General features: G+C 39.4%; 1 long non-coding RNA gene across 1 annotated transcript in view; it reads right to left on the reverse strand.

The window, feature by feature from the left end:
* The window catches only part of 6530403H02Rik (RIKEN cDNA 6530403H02 gene), a 432,399-nt gene that overhangs the window by 184,241 nt on the left and 227,477 nt on the right, over positions 1-20,681 (reverse strand). Inside the window, exons 8-9 of the long non-coding RNA NR_130170.1 lie at positions 14,326-14,484; positions 11,631-11,683 (exon numbers count right to left, since the gene is read on the reverse strand). This is a non-coding gene — a long non-coding RNA (RIKEN cDNA 6530403H02 gene). The remainder of the gene's footprint in view (positions 1-11,630; positions 11,684-14,325; positions 14,485-20,681) is intronic.

Here is a 20,681-nt window from a genome sequence, read left to right on the forward strand (position 1 = left end):
TAAAACAGTCTTTATGGACAGATAAAACAATTGTCTATGTAAAGAATCATAAAGAATTAATTTGAAAAGAATATTTACTCATGCCCCTGCAATGCACAATTGAAGTTTGAAATAAGAATGTGATTTTTTTTACTTCATCACCAATGGAAATGAATCAGTGAAACAATTAAATTTGCTGTGGCCAAACTATGTGGATCAAAATTTATGAAAGGATGATGACAAAACAAATGAATGAGTAAATTCAGAGGTAGTTAGTATACACTGTAGACTGTGCCAAATGCATTCGATGACCACTGTAGTCTGCTCACTGCAGTCTTTGCTCACTCTAATCTGTGCTCACTGTACTCTGTGCTCACTGTACTCTGATAGGAAAACTTTTTTTTAACAATCCTTCCAACATGTTCTATATACTCAACACTGAGATTATTTTATGGACTTTTATTAGCTATATTTTAAGTTAGCATGTGAAATAGTAGGTTTCAGCATGGCATTGTCATTCTCATTAAATTTTATATTTTATTCTTATTCTTCCTTTCCCTTAGCCATTTCTTCCTCTTCCTCTGTATTTTCTCCACTTGTACAGATGGCTCCATTTTCTCTCAGTCTGCCCCACCGTCAACTTTACTATTACATGTATTCCATTCCCTTTTTTATTTACTATGTCTCTTGACAAAATGATCTAAAATGTATATGGAACGATATAAGGTCCAGAATAGTCAGCACAATATTGAAAGAGTAGAACAATCAGAGACCCATATTCAACAGATGTTTGAACATGTAAGAATGTCATGAAATTGAAAAAGGAGAATATCTCCAATAAATGCTGCAATATTATTGATCATTCTCATGTAAAATATGAACACAGATGCCAAATATGTACCTTTCAAAAAAACTAGCTCAAAAGGGTTCACAGTCCTATGTAGAAAGACAAACAATTTTTCAGTAAAGCTACAATCTCTCCCCCAAATTAATTTCATTAGTTAAAGAAAAAGTGATAGCTGCACTAAAGAGTTAGAAGAAACATGATGTCTTAGAGTGTGGATTATTTCCATTTCAATGGTAAAATCTGAATTTAAACACCAACCATCTATTTTTAATGGTACTATTGGAATCTTTATTCCCATTCTTACAGACTACTGTCCATGTTTCTTTGCTATGAACCATTAGAAAACAAAATAAAATATAGGAAACAATTGTTTACTGATATAGGACAATATGCAGAATCAGACTATGGTCCCAGGAAGAAGGAATGCAAGAAAGGTCAGCACTCACATGGCAGAGGCAGGTGGATCTATGTGAGTTCAAGGTTAGGCCTGCTCTACAAACCAAGTTCTAAGACAGCCAGAGTATTATACACAGAAACCTTGTCTCACCTGCCAGACCAGCAAAAGAGCTAAGGATGTAACACAAGAAACATATACAGATACAGAGACACATACATTTGCTTACGTGGAAATCCCAATTCCATAAACACAAAGTTGGAAATCAAAATATATAAGCAAAAAAAGTAAAGTTGAAGAAATGCCCAGATAAAGCATTATCAGACATACACACACACACACACACACACACACACACACACAAGAAAAGAAGAGGAGAGGAAAAGAAAGGAAGGGAAGGGAAGGGAAGGGGGAGGGAAGGGAAGGGGAAAGGGAAAGGGAAAGGGAAAGGGAAAGGGAAAGGGAAGGAAAGGGAAGGAAAGGAAAGGAAAAAAAGGAAAGGAAAGGAAAGGAAAGGAAAGGAAAGGAAAGGAAAGGAAAGGAAAGGAAAGGAAAGGAAAGGAAAGGAAAGGAAAGGAAAGGAAAGGAAAAAGAAGGAAAAAGGAAAAAAGGAAAAAAGGAAGAAGGAAAGGAAAGGAAAGGAAAGGAAAGGAAAGGAAAGGAAAGGAAAGGAAAGGAAAGGAAAGGAAAGGAAAGGAAAGGGGGAAAGGGGAAAAGGGGGAAAGGGGGAAAAGGGGGAAAGGGGAAAGGGGGGAAAGGGGAAAGGGAAAGGGAAAGGGAAAGGGAAAGGGAAAGGGAAAGGGAAAGGGAAAGGGAAAGGGAAAGGGAAAGGGAAAGGGAAAGGGAAAGGGAAAGGGAAAGGGAAAAGAAACTTCAAAATTACCATGGGGTTTGATCTGTGTTGGCCTGTTAGTTTTCTAATGGAAAAAAGAAAGTGAGGTGGATGGATAGGTAGGAAGGATCTAGGAGGAGTTGTAGGAAAGTAAAGTGTGATCAAAATACATATTGTATGAAAACCAACCTGTTTTCCATAAACAAAGAACAAACATTTTCTTACCATAAAAAGATGAAGATGAAGACAAAGAAGTAGTGACAGACCACGCACGGAAAAGCAATAAGTATTAAATATCTATTATAAACATGTTCAAGTATTTACAAAAATAGAATATATTAAAATAAACTAATAATAATGAAAAGACATTATATACTACTTAATATATATTCTGATAAATATATAAGATATATTATCTGATTATATATATGTATATATATAAAATGCAAAATAAGAACAGAAAAATAGAGAGGAAGGAGAGAGAGACAGAGACAAAGACAGAGGCAGAGAGAGACACAGAGAGAGACAGGGATAGATAATAGGTAAATAAACAGGCAGGCAGAGGAGTGATTCTCAAAGAGAGCAAAGCATCCAAAACATATGGGATTGCACCAAGTATTCTATCATAGGTATTTTTAGTCCCAAAAGGAGTCAGAAAAAAATGTTGAGAAATTGAAACACAAATCTTTCAAATTTGATAATAAATATAAAACTACAGGACTCCAAGAACTACAAGAAACTCCAAGAACACTTAGCAGGATAAATATCTGAAGACTCTCAGCAAAGTGCTTCTCAATTACATAGCTGAAGTGCAATGGTAAGGCAAACGTTTATAGCAGATAAAGAAAGAAGACACACTGTGGGAGGAAACAATGAACAAAGTGAACATAGAGTTCCAAAAATGGCGCAAACTGGGATGGTTAATGTTGTCTGCACACTCCACCTTATCTAGGATCACCTAAGAGACAAGCATGGGCATGCCTGTGAGTGATCACATAAATGATGTTAGCCACTGGGTATTTGTGTGAGGTGGTAGATAAATTAGAGTAACTCAAGTGGAACCACTCAACCTAAAGGTGGGTGATAACAATACAGGAGCTGGGGATACAGGAATACGTTAAAAGTAGAAAGGAAGGTGAGAAAGGAAGGAGAAAAGGCGTTTATCTTTCCTGCTTCCTAACTGTGGGTGCAGTGTGACCAGCCACACAAGAGCCCACCACCATGCTGTCCCTATCATGATGGTCCAAAAAATGACACACAAAAAAATGACAGTTCTCGTCTTAAATCGAGTAAGACGTAGTTTATTGTGGAGCCATTTTGAGTGACAGTGGCCTGGGAACACAGATTTAGGTTATACCAAATTCCATGCTCCAACACTGAAGCAATTTCATGAAGTTTCTATAGTTTTACAAATCAAAGGAAGACATACATCAAGGCAAGTTGGAAATACGTTGGGGCTATGTCAGAGTGGCATGAACAACACTAAGATGTGTGTGTGTGTGTGGGGGGGGGGGTTCTCTTTAGTCCCAAGACGCTTTCTGCTGACATGCTTGGCTTTGGGATTGATGGTAGCCACAGGTCTGCTAAGTTAACAGATTCCATGAGAGTTATCTGTTAGCCACAGAAAGGAGCAAGGAATGACTATCCCATTATGCTAAAATTAGCCCAACCTAAGGTACTTAGCCTCTGGACCTGTAATATTCAGATCTCTTCCCACTCCTGAAGTTCTTTCTATGTAGTCAGTATCTGCAGACACTGCTTCTGTCTAGGAATTGTCATTCAATGTACACATCATAAAAATCACAAAACTAACAATTTTTAAAATAGAATATTTATTATTCAAGTTTTAGGGAACGTGGTCTAGCCACTCCTAAAACATTCCACTATAGTATTCTAACACAATTGCATCCAGGATGCTCAAATAAGGCTATTCATGCACACATTCTGCCTTTCAAAATTATTGTGATCATGTAGAAACTCTTACTACACATGGCTGAAGTCACCGTACCGCATCTTACTGTCATTTTTAGTGTTCAACAATTTAGCATAAGTGGATAATTCCTTCTTTCCAGAAAATGTATCATCATTCAGGTCCATATTTACCTTCACTCCCCTGGCCATTTTTCATAATTTTATTTGCTGGATCAATTTAATCTCCATAGATACAGTACCCTGGTTATCAGATCCTTTTTCTTTATCTAAACTCACATTGTAGATTGCCTCCTGTAAGCAATCCGAAGCATCATCAAAATATTAAATGGGTCTCAGTTTATATGAATGATCTAGACTGCCCCCTTGGGTTTTACATATTAAGATGAGTGCTTCACATGCTAATTTGTTTATTTAAAGGAGATTTTAAAGTTCTCCCAAATAATCCTGGTAACAGCTTTGCCCTCTGAACAACTTCATCCAGTTTCCCTTGTCTTAGTTAATGTCCCTTCTATCATCCTAGTTGATCGTACCAACACCTCATTTCATCCTACAATATGGTCTAAGGATATGATATTGGCTGTTATTCACCAGCATACTCTTTATCCAATAACTAACCACCTCCTTTGCTATCACATCCTATGTCACTTTAGGTGGTGACATTTAGGAGGATTGTTGCCACCACCTCTAATTAGTGTTCCTATCTATACCATTGTCGTCTCAGTCTATCATTTACAAGCACAGTGGGGAATTTGTCCACCCTCTGCCTATTTTTCTCATTTAGTCTTCTCCTTTTCTACTTGCCCTAAACTCTATTCCAGTCACACCAGCCAACATGCTGTCTTTCAAACACACTGGAGCGTCCCCTTCAGAGCTTGCTCTTCCTCCATGTCTATATGACTGCCTCCCTCCTGTCATTTCATCATCTCTCCTCAACCATGCCCGACCCCAGGCATCCCCAACCCCCAAGCACCTCTGCTCATTTGAGTAGCTTAGAAATCACTCCTCACATTCTGTATGCTGTCACCTGACTACTATGTGCTCTCACATGCCTTGCAGCTATAGAATGTTAGCTCCATTACTGAAGGGTTTTCTTGGCTTGTACCTGTGCTACTACTCACTACTGTTTCCTTGACACCTTAACGAGTATCTCATTGTACACACTCAAAAAGTGTTTTTGACTTAATGAATGATGAATGAATGAATGAATGAATGAATGAATGAGGCTATGGTCCAAAAAGAATGATACTGTGTTTTAAATAATAAATCATAAATACACCTACAAGGTCTGATTTCTTACCCAATTAAAAAGTGATTTGAAAGAGAATGAGATTTTAAAGACGGCAGGGGCTGTCCATTTTGTGATTATTAGATTTTTTAAAATATTTTTATTAGGTATTTTCCTCATTTACATTTCCAATGCTATCCCAAAAGTCCCCCATACCCTCCCCCCTACCTCCCCTACCCACCCACTCCCACTTTTTGGCCCTGGAGTTCCCCTGTACTGGGGAATATAAAGTTTGCAAGTCCAATGGGCCTCTCTTTCCAGTGATGGCCGACTAGGCCATCTTTTGATACATATGCAGCTAGAGTCAAGAGCTCTGGGATACTGGTTAGTTCATAATGTTGTTCCACCTATAGGGTTGCAGATCCCTTTAGCTCCTTGGGTACTTTCTCTAGCTCCTCCATTGGGGGCCCTGTGATCCATCCAATAGCTGACTGTGAGCATCCACTTCTGTGTTTGCTAGGCCCCGGCATAGTCTCACAAGAGACAGCTATGATTATTAGATTTTTAATAAAAGATTTATAAAGTCCCATTGCTGAGTTCAACACGTAAAAATGAAGGTTGCTTCCTAAAATGCACCATTGGTCTCCAAACCACGGGGACATGTGTTGCTTTTGATAGGATAAAACTAAATGGTAGAATAAAACAAAGCACCTATTCCTTGTCATTTCGGTCATCTAGACTGTTTTCCCTTTATTTGAAGGGAAATGCATTTTCCACAAGAACAGCAGCAGGTAAGAATACACTAAGGCAGAAAGTAGATAGATGGAGAGCAGTCAAGGGAGATGTTTCTCTTTTCCGGAGATATTGTAAGCTTCAATGTTTATTTATAGGTGTTCTTTCTAGTCTATGAAAATAAAACCTAAACAAATAAAAGTATGTATCAACATGCCACATCCATTTTATGGATTACATGGATGTGACTGTCACTGTCTTCCCCTGGACTTGCTTTGCTCATTGGGATGAATTCACTGGGAGGAGGCTGTTCTGTCTTCATGTGTTCTTAAGACCACCTTCAAGACTCAACGATGGCATTAGTGTTTCCTAGGTTGACACAAAGAAGATAAAATCCAAAACTTCCCTCTTCTCTTCCAGGACACGTTTGGTCAACATTTCTGACATAAACAGGCTGGCTACAAAAAGTGCCCTCCTTGTGCTTGCTTGGCAGTTTCCATCTCTTACATGTTCGGCTGTTTGTCACATTTATTTTCTCCCTTACCTCAATGTATATAACTGTAATCATCAAAACTTTTAATTAAAATCACTTGCCTGAAATTACCTGTTCCAATAGACATGTGTAACAGACTACATTTTAATTACTTTTCCCCACCAGAGCCAGAGATTGCTTTTGATTTATAAATATAAACCTGGATCTCTGAGGATAATAAAGAAAATTACATGTAAACAAGTAATATGCACAATCTTTTATCTTCATAAATCTAATAACTTAACCTTCCTAGCTTATTTCTACTGCTTGCGCTTCTTTGAAACTAAAGGAGTATGACAGTCATGCTTCGGCAAGCCTGGTATTGCTATCAGTGTGCTTATTTGATGTGCTATATTGAAGTATTTTCTTAAGGCTATTCATAGTTTTATATTTAACTCTCCTTTCCTTTTCTAGTGTGGTTATTAAAATTGGTTTCTCCATCAAATCTCAGGCCTCTTGGAGGTGATCAGTGGATCTGCATCAGCCTTGACTCTCTTCTTCAAAACTGAGTTATTCCAACAACTGATTTCAGTTCACTGATTGAGGGGCGAGGATGCCACACATCCTTTCAGGTTCTCCATAATTGCACATTGCTGTTATCCTTGGTTCTCTTCTGGGGCTTTGCTACTTGTGAACAACGAGTCTCACTTTAACATGTATTATATTTCCTTTTACTTTGAGATTATAATTTAACTACATTTGTGAGACCTTTCGCTCTCTTTCTTCTAAATTCTCCCATAATAGCCCTTCTTGCTCTCTTTTACATTTAAGACCTTTTTTGTTAGTTATTATTACATGAACACACACACACACACACATGCACACACACATACACACACATACACACACACGTACACGTACACACACACATACACACACACACACACATACACACACACACACACACACACACACACACACGTTCCTAAATGTAAACTGGCCAGGATGTGTACTATTACTTGTGTGTATGTTTTAAGGGCTGACCATTAATATTGTATAACCAGTAGACATGCCTTTCCCTAGAGAACCTAGAGAAAACTATTTTCCCCACTCAACCTTCTTGGGTTGCCTGTAGTTGTGTGTGGAGTTGAAATTCCATAGTTGTTTCTCCTGTCCACTCTGGCATGTCTATTGGTGTTATTCTCATTCAACTCATGCTTAAGCAATCATATAGGTGAGGCTTTATGGGTACAGCTTCTGACATTAACAGAAGATGCAGTCTGACAGCAAATTTTCTAGTCTTCCAACTCTTACAATCTTTCTGCAATGTTTCCTGAGCCTTAGGTGTTGGAGTTGTTTTGTAGATGTTTCCATTTGTTCTGTGTTCCACAAATCTTCAGTTTTATTGGTGACAGGTTTCTGTAGTCTCCATCTGTGACACTGAGAACTTTCCTTGATGAGAGGTGAGGACTCACTCTCTCTCTCTCTCTCTCTCTCTCTCTCTCTCTCTCTCATTATTTTATTTATTTACATTTCAAATGTTGTCCCCCTTCGCAGGTTCTCCTCCACAAACACCTCATCTCATTGATCCTGCCTCTTCAAGGGTGTTCCCCCATCAATTCACCCACTCCTGCCTCACCTCCCTAGCAACCCCCTATGCTGGAGCATCACACCTCCACAGGACCAAGGGCCTCCCCTCCTATTGATGCCAGATAAGTCAATTCTCTGCTACATATGCACCTGGAGCCATGGGTCCCTCCATGTCTACTCTTTGGTTGGTGGTTTAGTCCCTGTGCGTTTTGGTGGGGGTGGGTCTGATTGGTTGATATTGTTGTTCTTCTTGTGGGGTTGCAATCCCCTCATCTCCTTCAGTCTTTTCTCTAACTCCTCCATTGGGGTCCCCGTGCTCAGTCTTATGGTTGACTGTGAACATCCACATTTGTATTGGTCAGGTACTGTCAGAGCCTACTCTTATGCGTGTGTCTAAGTACAAATACTTAGATTGTAGTTAGGGATTATGCTGGTTTAGTGAACTGGTGATTGGCAGTTCTCCTCCAATTGGCTAGACTTCCAATACCAGGCATGATTTCAATCTTGATGCCTGGGTCTTATGTTCAGTTAGAAAACTGTTGAGAAATTATCACAGACGATTCTTCCTTGTATACACTTGTTTAGAGCTCCCTGTTTTCCTTTGTAGAACAGCTTGTTCTAGAAAGCTTGTTCTGTCTTCCCAATGTTTTTTTTTTTCTTGTCGTGATACTGGAGCTTATATTACTGTAATATATGATAAAAAAATGAATAATTTGACTCATGTTTCACTATTGTTTGCTAAAAATTATTAAACTTTAGTGACAGAGTAAATAATTCATAGGTGTTGTTGAGCTAAATTACAAAGAAATGAAGATACTCAGATGCTGGCATTTTCTAAATTCCCTTGAAAAATTATGAAAATATATATATTTACCAGGGTTCTGCAAAAACAAACAACTGCTCAGATATATACACATACAGAAGAAGGAGATATGTTATGGGAATTAGCTTATATCATTAAGGATGGAAAAAGTCCTGTGAATACTGGCTGTAAACTGGAGAACCACTCAAAGTCAGTGAAGGATAAAGGACTAAGGCTGTCTATGGAGCTGATGGTAACCCACTCAGTATGAGACTAAAGCTGAGCATGAAACTGAGGAATGAACGGTGATGGCAGGAGACAGTTAACATTATACATTCCAACGTTCAAACTAGGAGCTCTGACGTTTAAGAACAGGGACAGATAGATGCCGTGGTATACGAAGAGACAGGATTCATCATCCTGCCTTTTCTTTCATCCTTGTTTTCAGTAGGGAAGCTGTGAACCTACACTGGTGGGGACATATATTCTTGATTGTCTACTGATGTGTGAATACTCTTCTAGTGTATTCACACATTAAAACACATTCAAACATCAGTACAGACAAACCCAGAAATAATCTTCTAACCCACTTTCTTGATATCTTTAGCTCAGTCAAGTTGGCCCACAAATTAATCATCACTGTACACAGTTGTTCAAAAGAAGAACCAATTATTTTAAATTAACATCACAAAAGCACTACAGGCAAAATATCAACACAGAAAAAGTTTCTTGCAATGCCTTCTAAAGTATAAAAACATTCAATCATATTCTTTGTGATATTTTGGACAGCAGTGGAATTGGTTTGGCCAGCCAGCACTAATTTATCAAAATTATATTTTCATATTCCATTCTAGTAGCATGAACATTGCTTTCTTAGCTTGTAAGACACAACGAAATATTCTATTTCCAGTGGAAAACGGGAATCCAATAATAACCATGGCCTGAAGTTAATGATACAGTGGAGGACAAAAAGATATAGATTTAGACATAGTTTGATGTCTTTTTTCTAGAAAAAAAAATAGCAGCAAGTGCCACGGTTCTTATAATACTTGTACTTGTTTGTGATTTCTGAATGTCTAAGGCAAATAGATATGCATATTGGCTACAAACATGCATGAAATGATTATCATATCCTGGATGGCAGTAAGGCATGGTAGAATGAGTCACCCTAGGATGTAGGAGCTCCAGAAACCTGCTAAATATGGGTCTGAATGAGTCACTTAGTTCCTTTTAACCGCAATATTTCTAGCTGTAAAAATAAATATATTGTCACCACAGAGCTGTCTCGGTGGCTGCCGTGTTTTCCGTACAAGCATGAGGACCTGGGTTTAGATGGCCAGACCCAGTGGCACATGTCCAAAGTCACAGAGTTTCAACAGGCAGAGAGGAGGCAGAGACAGGAGAATCCATGAGAGTTCATGCTGCGCGAGCCTGGCATATGAAAGAGTGAAGAATAAAAGACCCTAAGTCAAGTAATGTGAAAGCCAAGGACTGACACCTGAGGCTGTCCTCTGATTACCACAGGCACACTGTGGCATCCATATGCCCATACATGTGGGCACACAGTATACACATCATATATTCATATAAAAGATAAGTAAACTAGAATGTTCAGCCACTTCTGCTCCTAAAACACTTGGACTCAGTGCACTGTGTGAAGAGGCTGAAGGCTCACTAGGGTGGATAAGCGTCACCTCCGCTGAAGGCATACGTGGAAGACAGACATAACCATTGTCCAAGTTATGACTGCATTCCAGGTTTCATTGCTAATAGAACGATGCGTTCTCACCAGCCAGCACCAGCATGTAATAAAGTCATTACGCAGGAAAAGTAAAAGGCCACGTGGTCTCTCCTTGCATCTTCTGTGGTTTCCTGGGGTGATGGGGATACAATACAGTGACACCGTGACCCAGAAAGGAAAGGGAACTTCAGAAAAGGGCTTTGCAGTGGACTTTCAAGTATCTGAAGCTTTGAGGCTGAGTCAAACTTCACTGGACACATTGTCCAGAAAGTCATTATCCTGGCTACATAGGTCATGGAGATTAAATAGGCTCTAGTCACCATATCACTTCCCCCTACTCAACAGACTATATGCAGCCAGGATGCGATCAGCCTTGTGAGCTGATTAAGTTGCAGTTTCTGGACTCTTGTCTCCACTCTTCCAAACTCTGTTTTACACTTGGTAATTGTAACCCTGAAAGTGAGTTAACTTGTGTTCATGTGCTAGTATTAATTTATGTGTGTGTGTGTGTGTGTGTGTGTGTGTGTGTGTGTGTGGTTCTGTAGAGTGAACAGTGCACACTCACTAAACTGTTCTCAAGGAGTTAATGCCACAACTTTCCCTAACGTTGACCCTATTGGGATTTCTGCCATGTTTTACAAGTGAGAAAACGGAGATTACAAATATTGCAGTAACTCAAGCAAGATGTCCCTTCCGAGACAACTGGATCTAATCTGTTGTCAGAAGCACTTAGATAGCTCTGTCTAGTCTGAGTCTCATAATCTCTCCATGATAGTAAATCACTTAGAAAATATTATATATGTGCTAATAATTTTAATAGTTTTAATTTAGTATATTTATTTCATTTTTTTTACTAAAAGTCGACACAACATGAGTCATCAGAAGAGTATAGTGTTCACTTAATTGTTCTATAGCAAAAACTAATAATATCATACTTAGTATAACCAATAAGAACTTACTGAAGATAGAAAGAACACCAGCTGTGTTTAAATTACCATAATGGACAATAAGGAACAAAGTTTATTCCGTGACTCTAAGAAACCATTATTAAGCAGATAAATAATGAAAGCAAACCAATTCTTACCCATTCCTTTTAGAGAATAACCTTGTCTAGCCTGGACAGTATGTTATTAGCATCTGAAAGAAAAAAAAAATCAGGATTTTGCTCGTAGCAGCAGATTCAAAGTTAATGCGCAAAGGAGACTGCTGCTTTGTGATTCATTCAATAACACAATACTTTATTCAATAAAAAGAGTCGTTTAGACTTTACATATTGAACAATTGTTCCTCATGGAGATGTCAGAATGCCGAAAAAGCAAAGGAGCAAGGTACAAAGGATTTTTAGTTTCTTAGATAAGACCTTAAAGTGATACAGTGTCATTCTTATGAGAAGTCAGACATTAATAGCAATGGTGAAGCCTTCCTGTTCCAGGCTCAATAGCAAAGGCTAAATCTGGAAGCCCCTCAGTCCCCACTTTCAGGAATTCAGTCCGACTGTTTCAAAGCAGATTCGGGTCAAGTACCTGCCACGCTGTTTGATTTCAAACCATTGTCTATTATAAGAATCAATATCAAAAGATTTTTTTTTATTATTTTAAACCTCAGTGATAGTTTAAGTAAGTGAAAAGTTAGCCCTGGACGTCTCTGGAAGCTGCAGATGCAATTGAGGATGTGAGTGGTTTGTATTTTATTCTGTTGCCCTTGGTCCCCTGAGGCAAAGTCTGTGTGATATGCATGGGATTTCCAGTCTTGGATGAATCCTGGGGTCCAACCTGATGCTTGGTTCTCACTCTTGAGTCTCTGTCCAGGGAGGGTCAGGTCTTGACACTGTATTCCTCAATCCTGTGCCACTCACTAGCCTGTTGGGCTATGCTGGTATCCCGCCCTGGATGGGAAGGTTTCCTATAAAATCTAACTTGGAATATAATTGGGAAAACCACCTTCACCTTCACATGAGCCTTACTCATTTAAAAACCTCTGGGGCCTCCCTGCTTCAAATCATGTAGCAGGGATTCTGGGATAGCTTCCATTAAATTCAAATGATTACACGTACGGATGAGACCGTAAGTGCCTTAACTCCTAGGTGAACCCACAAGATCAAGACAGCAGAGCACGGGTGTGAGGATGAAGCAAGTTGTTTGGGACTGTGGCAAGGGACTTACATGAGATAGCCCTGGAAACCCACATCTCAGGAACCCCTGCCTCCATGTCTCTGCATGACTGTGGAACTCTAGAAGATGGGCCATACTGATGCTCACTCCGCATCAAGAGGAGGCTGCAGGCCTCAGAAAATGATTCCTAACAAACAGTGCTTCGAATGCCTAAGATATAACTCGGGATGAAGCTCAGTCAAGTGCTCATTGTTGAATCCTGAGGGCCTGAGTTCTAGCCCAGCACTGCAGTCAAAAGCTGTGTGCAGCAGTCTATGTCTTAAGCCCAGCACTGGAGTGGTGCAGGCAGGTGAAGCAGGCTGACCAGGCACAGTCACTCACACACACACACACACACACACACACACACACACACACACACACACACACACAGACATACTCACAGACAGACTTACTCATACACATAGACATATTCATACACACAAAGACGGAGAGACAGACAAACACACACACACAAAGAGAGACACACACTCATACACAGAGAAACAAATAGGCAGACAGACACAAACACACACACATACACCCAGAGAGAGACATACACACAGACAGACAGATGCACACATACACACACACACACACACACACACACACACACAAAGAGAGAGAGAGAGATACACTCATACACACATATACAGAGACACACACACACAGAGGCACACGCATACATACGTGCACAGAGAGACAAATAGGCAGACAGACAGACACACACACACACAATTATTAAAGATCTAAGACACCTCTGATTTGCCCTTATTTAATCTTCTCTGAACACAGGAAGAATAAATTCTGTGTAGTTCCCAAATCTGACAAAAAGAAAGAGGATTTCCTTCCTCCATCCTCCCAAAGTTTCATTAAACTGAGAAGGATAAATAAACTCCAAGGACGAAGGGGAGATGTCTGTGCATACAGCTGAACAAAATCTCACCACATACCATTGCCCTCTATTTTGATCCTGTTTGATATTCGATAAAGAGTAGTTTACAAACCATTCCCTGTCCTAAGGCCAGACAGGCTTTTGTTTCATGTCACTGTATTTTTTCCAAGCTGATGGCATCACCCAAAAATTAATTTGCTATCTTCCTAAACATGACTTTCATCTCCACTGCCCTCTTTCATATTTAACTTGAGATGTTTGACTGTTTTTCAAATCTTGGACTGTGCGAGGCTCCATCTTTTTCGCACATTGAGACATTTGTGTCTTTTCGCCTGTTTTATTTGTGGTTATCCTTGTGAACCTTCAGAAGATAAAAAGGAAGGTTTCCTGTTGGTCCCACAGATTCAAAAACTTATGTATATGGGGGCCCCCCTTTATGTACCTGTCTGCAACTGGTGGAACCATCTGAAAACTCCAATAAATCCCCCTAAGTGGAATTAATGAGAAAAGGTGTTAGAAGGCGAAACTAACGTATTCCCTAGGAAATTTGTAAAGCAATTCTATCACTTTTTACCCACCTACTGAACACAGAACTATGGGGCAGGTTTGCCTAGGGAGCCCCTAGACCTCTAACATTAAGCCTATCTCCTCAAAGACTCAAGTCTGAGAGAACAAACATCTGGTGCAAGTTGACTGGGGAGAGCGTGTGCATATTTTAGGAACTGAACAAGTACTAGAGAGTTGGATGTACTTTCTCGTTGGCCTGGGCCCACAAGTGAAGGTAGGTACATGGAGCTTAGGTACAAGGAGCCCACAATTCCACTCCGGAATTTGCTTCTTGATGCAGCAGCTTCGTGTTTCTATCCTTGAATGAATAACTGGTTTGAAGTTTTCTGCAGAAAAAAAAAAAAAGTTTTACCAAATAAGGAAACACGAATGTAGACTATTTCCCGTTGCCAGGTCCAGAGATCCTGTAGTCGGGTCAACATGTGAGACTGGGGTGGGGGTTAAAGAATATACAAAGGCAGGGCTGGGAGCAAGGCAGGTAGCAGGAAGATCCTGGTAGTGCAGGAGAGTGAACTGAGTCTTAGCTCCCCTGTCTCAGGTTCTGGTTCCTTCCCAGGCACAGAGCCAAGGAATTCTATGTGCACATTTTAAATATCATTTAATCCTCAAAACCCTGAAAGAAGCTTTCTTTAAAAAAAAAAAAATCTCCATTTCACAGATGAGCAGACAGGGGCACGGATGCTCTGAAGCCGTGTGAACAAAGTCTCAGCCCTGAGCTTGCGCTCCCTCATCCCCACTCCCTCGTCTTCTCCTGGGCCTTCCCCAGGACTCCCCACCATCCTTGAGAGAGAATCAAGACAAAATACTGGGGGAAATGTTGCAAAAAAGAAAGCTGAGGTCCTATATGGGGTGACTAGAAGAGTTCTGACAAACTAGTAGCAAGGCCACTGGCCAAGGGATGAGAGGAGGGGAAACAGAAATGGTTATGAATCCGGTATAAAGAGGATCCCACCACATCAGTCTGCAGAGAAGAACCGAATCCCTGTTAAGCAAAGTCCAGTTTGTATATCTAGAGTGGGACCTTCCCGTTAAAGCATGTGTAATGAAGAAATATTCACAATGACCACAAATTACTATTGAAGTGTCCCCTCCAGACAGCCTCAAATCAGAAAGCAATGTCTCCAAGCCCATCAGACACCAATTTGCAAGCAATTCATTTGATTTCATGAAAAAGTCTAACCTGTTCTTATTTGTGCTTTTACACGTGCATAGGTTGTTCGAACGCTTCTGAATTGGTTGTTGTTGTTGTTCAAGGCTTTTGACACACACTTTCAGACAAAATCAAGTCACACTAGCCTCATGTCTCTGCCAGGCATTTTCTTGGTGTCATTAATGGTAGCAATTTCTCATGTTGACTAAGTTTTGTGATTTGCATACAACTAAAGTATATTCGTTGAGCCTTTTGTTTGGAAATTTTAAAATTTCATGAAAGTTTAAATATATGTATGTGTGAAACTATACGTAGTTTACCTTTGTATACATCTTTGAGATTTATTCCTGTCTCTTTAACTTTTGAAAGGAATTACCAAGGTGTTTAATGCGATCACCCATCAAAGCCAGCTACATTTTGGGGGTGGATTCAGCAAAATACTAAACTGCAAATACTAAGACTTGGAGTTTTCAAACATTACTTTTAAAAAATCTGTGTCAGAAGCTTTAGGTATTTCAGGATTAATTCCATCTATTCTTTTCTGTTGACCTGTTAGCCTCCGGCCCTGGGGCTCTGCTCGGTGAGGAAGAGCAAAGGAGAAGAAGCTACAAGTACCGTGTTCAGATGTGCTTCGCTTGGGGCATAAGGTAACATTTACTCCAGGTATTAATGGCCACAATCCACAAAAGCAAAAAAAAAAAAAAAAAAAAAAAATTGCCCTACTTTATCTCCCCTTAGATATCACATACACACGAAAATCACTTTCTTTCAAATAACAGCTTCCAGAGGTCATGGAGAGATGAAATTGTCACCATGGTCTGCCCACTGTGGGGGCAAGGCCACCCTCAAAGAGACTAGTGCTTTAGTCTTTGTATCATAATGGAAAACCTATGAGCCACCCAAACCCAACTGAAAGCTTCTCTAGGCAGGAACAATAATAATCATCAGATTCTCTGTGACCCAGAGTAAAACAAAAACGAAAACCGTGCCTGCATTGGGACACATCCTACAATTTGCCCTGGGAGAGAGGCCTTGATCAGAAGATTATCACTATCATCCAACCTATATTTTCTCTAGAATTATAATTACCTGTAGAGTTAACTGGGCTATAATTGAGATAATGACCTCTATACATTCTCTCTCTAGAACTGCTTGGGAGAATACAATGAGAAAATTAGATTAGCAACCATTTCCAACAAGTTTTAAGACCTGGTTTCCAGAATGCGTTTGTCTGTAGGAATTTTGGGTCCCTTCTAAGAAACTAAACTACAACCATGGCTCACGATCAAAGCCCTGACTGCACCAGCTTTGCACCAGCATTGCAAATCCAACTGTCAAAATAAAAATGTGGCATGATTTATTATTTATTTCTTTATGTCTAAGGGATATGTGAATAAGACTGAAGTTGAGATTGGCCTATGCCACTCAAGCTGAGAAAGAAAATTCCTGAAGGCAGTGATACCTACCCCCAGCACAGGTTAAAGGTTCCTAACGTTTTGAACAGGGGAGGAGAGCACTGTAATGGCTGGTGTGCTAACACAGCATCCAGATCATTCTGAGATATGAATTTTGGGCTATATATGAGACTTGAAAGATGGGGGAATTGTTCTGGTGCCTTGGTCTTTCAAGAGAAAATCCTGGGGATAGAGAGGAGCATATAAACAAATCAATCTCAAGGCCAAGTTCCAGAGTAGAGCTCTACACACATCTTCACAAGCTACACATACCCGAACACATATGACTTCTCTCTTTCTAATTAAAGCTCATTTTGAGAAAAGTCAGATTTACTCTCAATTAAAAGTAATATTACCTAGGATTCTTTCTCCCTCGCTGTTCTAAAGCTACAGTATTTGTAAGGGTAGCTCTATAGCTGAAACTGTAAAAGTCTTACCATAGCAGCTACAGAAATAATGCTTTTAGGGTAGAGTAAGAAAATCCACTTTTGAAAACAGAGAAGAGAAGCACTGTATGTGTTAGGGTGGAGTCCAGGAAAAGGGCGAGACAAGACCCTGAATTAACTTAGGTTATCCTTGTCTTTGAGAAATCACCTGAAAAAAAGTAACAACAGTGTTAGTTACTTCATTTTTGAGTCTCCTTCCTTCATCAAAGAAGTATCTAATTATGTTTACTTTTCTTCTACTTTGTCAAATCAATGAAGACATGGAAATGAATCTGTCACTGTATCCTTAACAGTTAGAATAATGTCGGGACCAGGACAGGACACATTAAAAACTGATTGAGTGAGTGACTAAATTTTTAATCATAAATATCTATCACCAGAAACAGTAAGAAAAATTATTACCTAACTCTGTGGACACTAAATGGTACTACATTTTTTTCTGCTTATTTGTTTTGGTTTCAAGGTATCATAGGGTCTAGTGTCTGGCCACTAGCCATCATGTAGATTGACCATCACATAAGTTGGAAGAGGTCAAACAACATTTCATGAAATATGCATGGTAGAACTAAGACGAAAGACACAAACCTGGGTGGCACTCATTTGTTTGACTGATATATGGATTTATCATTTCTGGTATCCTTTAACTGGAAAAATATCACAGAAAATAAAATTCTACATAGAGAGGCCTGAAATGTAGCTCAGTTGGCAGAGTGCTTGATTAGCAACTATAAAACCATGGGTTTTATCTCCAGCACCACAAAAATCAGATGAGTTGGCCTGTATCTGTAATGTCATGTTGATATCAGGAGGTAGTAACAGGAGAGACAGTCAGAACTTCAAGGCCATACTTGCCTACATGGCATACACAGCCTGGGCTATATGAGACTCAAAATCAAGAAAATCCAAGTAAGTATACTGCATGCATACATATGTAGAGATATCTACAATCTACTTGCAGCAACATTTTCACTTCCTTGATGAGCTGCCTGCATAAACAAACTTCTTAAAAACAAAACTATGCCAATGGAGGAGCTAGGGAAAGTACTCAAGGAGCTCAAGAGATCTGCAATCGTATAGGTGGAACAACAATATGAACTAACCAATACCCCCCCTGGAGCTCGTGTCTCTAGCTGCATATGAATCAGAAGATGGCCTAGTCGGCCATCAGTGGAAAGAGAGGCCCATTGGTCGTGCAAACTTTATATGCCTCAGTACAGGGGAATGCCAGGGCCAAGAAGTGGGAGCGGGTGAGTAGGGGAGTGGGTGGGGGGAGCATGTGGGGGACTTTTGGGATAGCATTGGAAATGGAATTGAAATAAATACCCAATTAAAAAATATGGGAAAAAAAAAACAAAACTATGGCTCAGTATGACATTAAGTAAGATAAGCTATGAGAAAAAAGGAAGCAAATTATTTAAAAGCTATTAAGAAAATGATAATATTGACTTCCACTTGAAGAACTTATTTTATCTGATTAAAAATAATATAGCAATAAAAATCAAGGACATTAGCCTGGTTAGCTCCAGAGTCTCAATTACCTGGCCTCTATGTCTGAGTTCTCACTTTCCTTTTAAGAAAATTTGAGACTTGGTGGCTTTGTTTGGTACTTCCAATGGTCAAAAGCATTTCAAAAGCTGTGAGACTTTGAAGCTTCAGTGTCAGTATCCACATCTTAAAAGAATTCATCAAGATGCTTTGTACTAACACTGAGATGCAATCATGGACTGGACACTGTCATTCATAAATGTCCCCTTTAGACAGCCACACTGATGCAAAGCATGGATCTTCCAGGGCAGACCCAACATTGCTTTGGAGGTGAGCATTGACTAGTATTGAGCAGTTTACCTGCAATAGAAGAATTTGGGAGAATCCTGCTTTCTCCTTGGGAGCAGAAATGAGCTCCCTGTCCCATGACTGCTCCTGGAGTAGAGTCAGTCCTTCTAGAAACCTTAGACACACATGTCTAAGTGCATGTCTCAGAAAGCAAACTTTGCCTCTGGAGATCCTTGGTTATGTTTCGTTAAGAAGCTAGAAGTATGAAGAGAGTCTCTCTGCTCATCTTTGTGTTGGCAGAAAATGGCTGTGTCGAAACTGTTGTACAGGGAATAAGCTAAGACATGGCAGAAGTCTTCAGGTAGTGTTCAACTCTGTCTGCAGAGGTTATGGGTTTAATAACAGTGCAAGAGTCTTGTCAACATATTTTTTCTTTGCTCAAATCCATACCATTCTGTTTTTCTTTTTCTTTATATATTGACTACATACCTCATTGGTTCAAAAATGATACTCTTCTGCCTTATTTTGTACAAGGAATGCATAGGAAGGTTTCTGTTTTCATTGACCACCAAACTTCATTTCCGTTCTTATGTACTGATGGGGAGAACTTGCAAAATTGTCAAAACAAGCCATTCTACTGACACTGGAAATGGCTTTTTCTTACTTGGTCCTAGACATTCTTAGTGATTGTCTTATGGTAACCATGAGACAGGAACCAGAATTATCTGATAGTAACATTGTGTGGATTGTTTGTGACTATACATACAGAGAGAGAGACAGAGACAAGGAGATAGATAGATAATAGACAGACAAACAGCAAACAGACAGACAGACAGATGACAGAAGTAAGTAGATAGATCTAGATGGATATTGTTTAATTAAATAGAAAATTATAGCAATGTAATGGTGACAGTGACAACTTTGTGTCTCTACCATGTGCTCTGATCACCCTACATCCTCTTGTTAATTCATAGGTTATCTAAGGCTCCACAATGAGCCCATGAAAGCCTCCTTTCCTGGAAAAGATGAAGACTCTGAGATCTCAGAATAGTAAGTGACTGGCCCAAGGTCATTCAGCAGGCAGATAGTAGATCTAACTGGGAAGAAATTATTTTAGCTATCATTAAGTTCAAGGATCAGCACAATGTATTTTTTTATAATGTATAAGTGTATAACCTCAGGCTTTGTGTTGGGTACAGTTATGAGGCTTTTAATCCAGTTATGAGGGATGTTAAAAAATGATTACCAAATATCATGTGTTCAAGTTCAGCCTAGACATATTATTTCAACAAAAGCTTAACTGTGTTGAAATGTTTTAACTCTGCTCTTGTAAGTAAAAGGAGCCATAGATATATAATATATTAGCAAATAGCATAATATATAAGCAAATCAGAATAGTAGGAATGCAATATTACAGAGTCCACATCAATCATTTATACAAAGAAACATTGATGCCCAGAAGAACAGGGAACAATTTACAGTATCAGAAAGAAGCAGAACTCACACTGGTCTCTGTTCCAGATGTTTTAATTATACCTAATTCAAAAAGCTTCACCAATCAATATGGCAACAAACTACAACATAGTGCAATAAAACAAGTATAAAATCCACTTAATAAAAGCCTTAATATTATGTGATAGGCCTGTATGGACAATGCAGGCCAATTTTGAATTGGAACTTTCCTGCCTTCGGTGTTTTGC

This window comes from Mus musculus, chromosome 3 (assembly GCF_000001635.26).
Source record: "Mus musculus strain C57BL/6J chromosome 3, GRCm38.p6 C57BL/6J".
Classification (NCBI taxonomy): domain Eukaryota; kingdom Metazoa; phylum Chordata; class Mammalia; order Rodentia; family Muridae; genus Mus; species Mus musculus.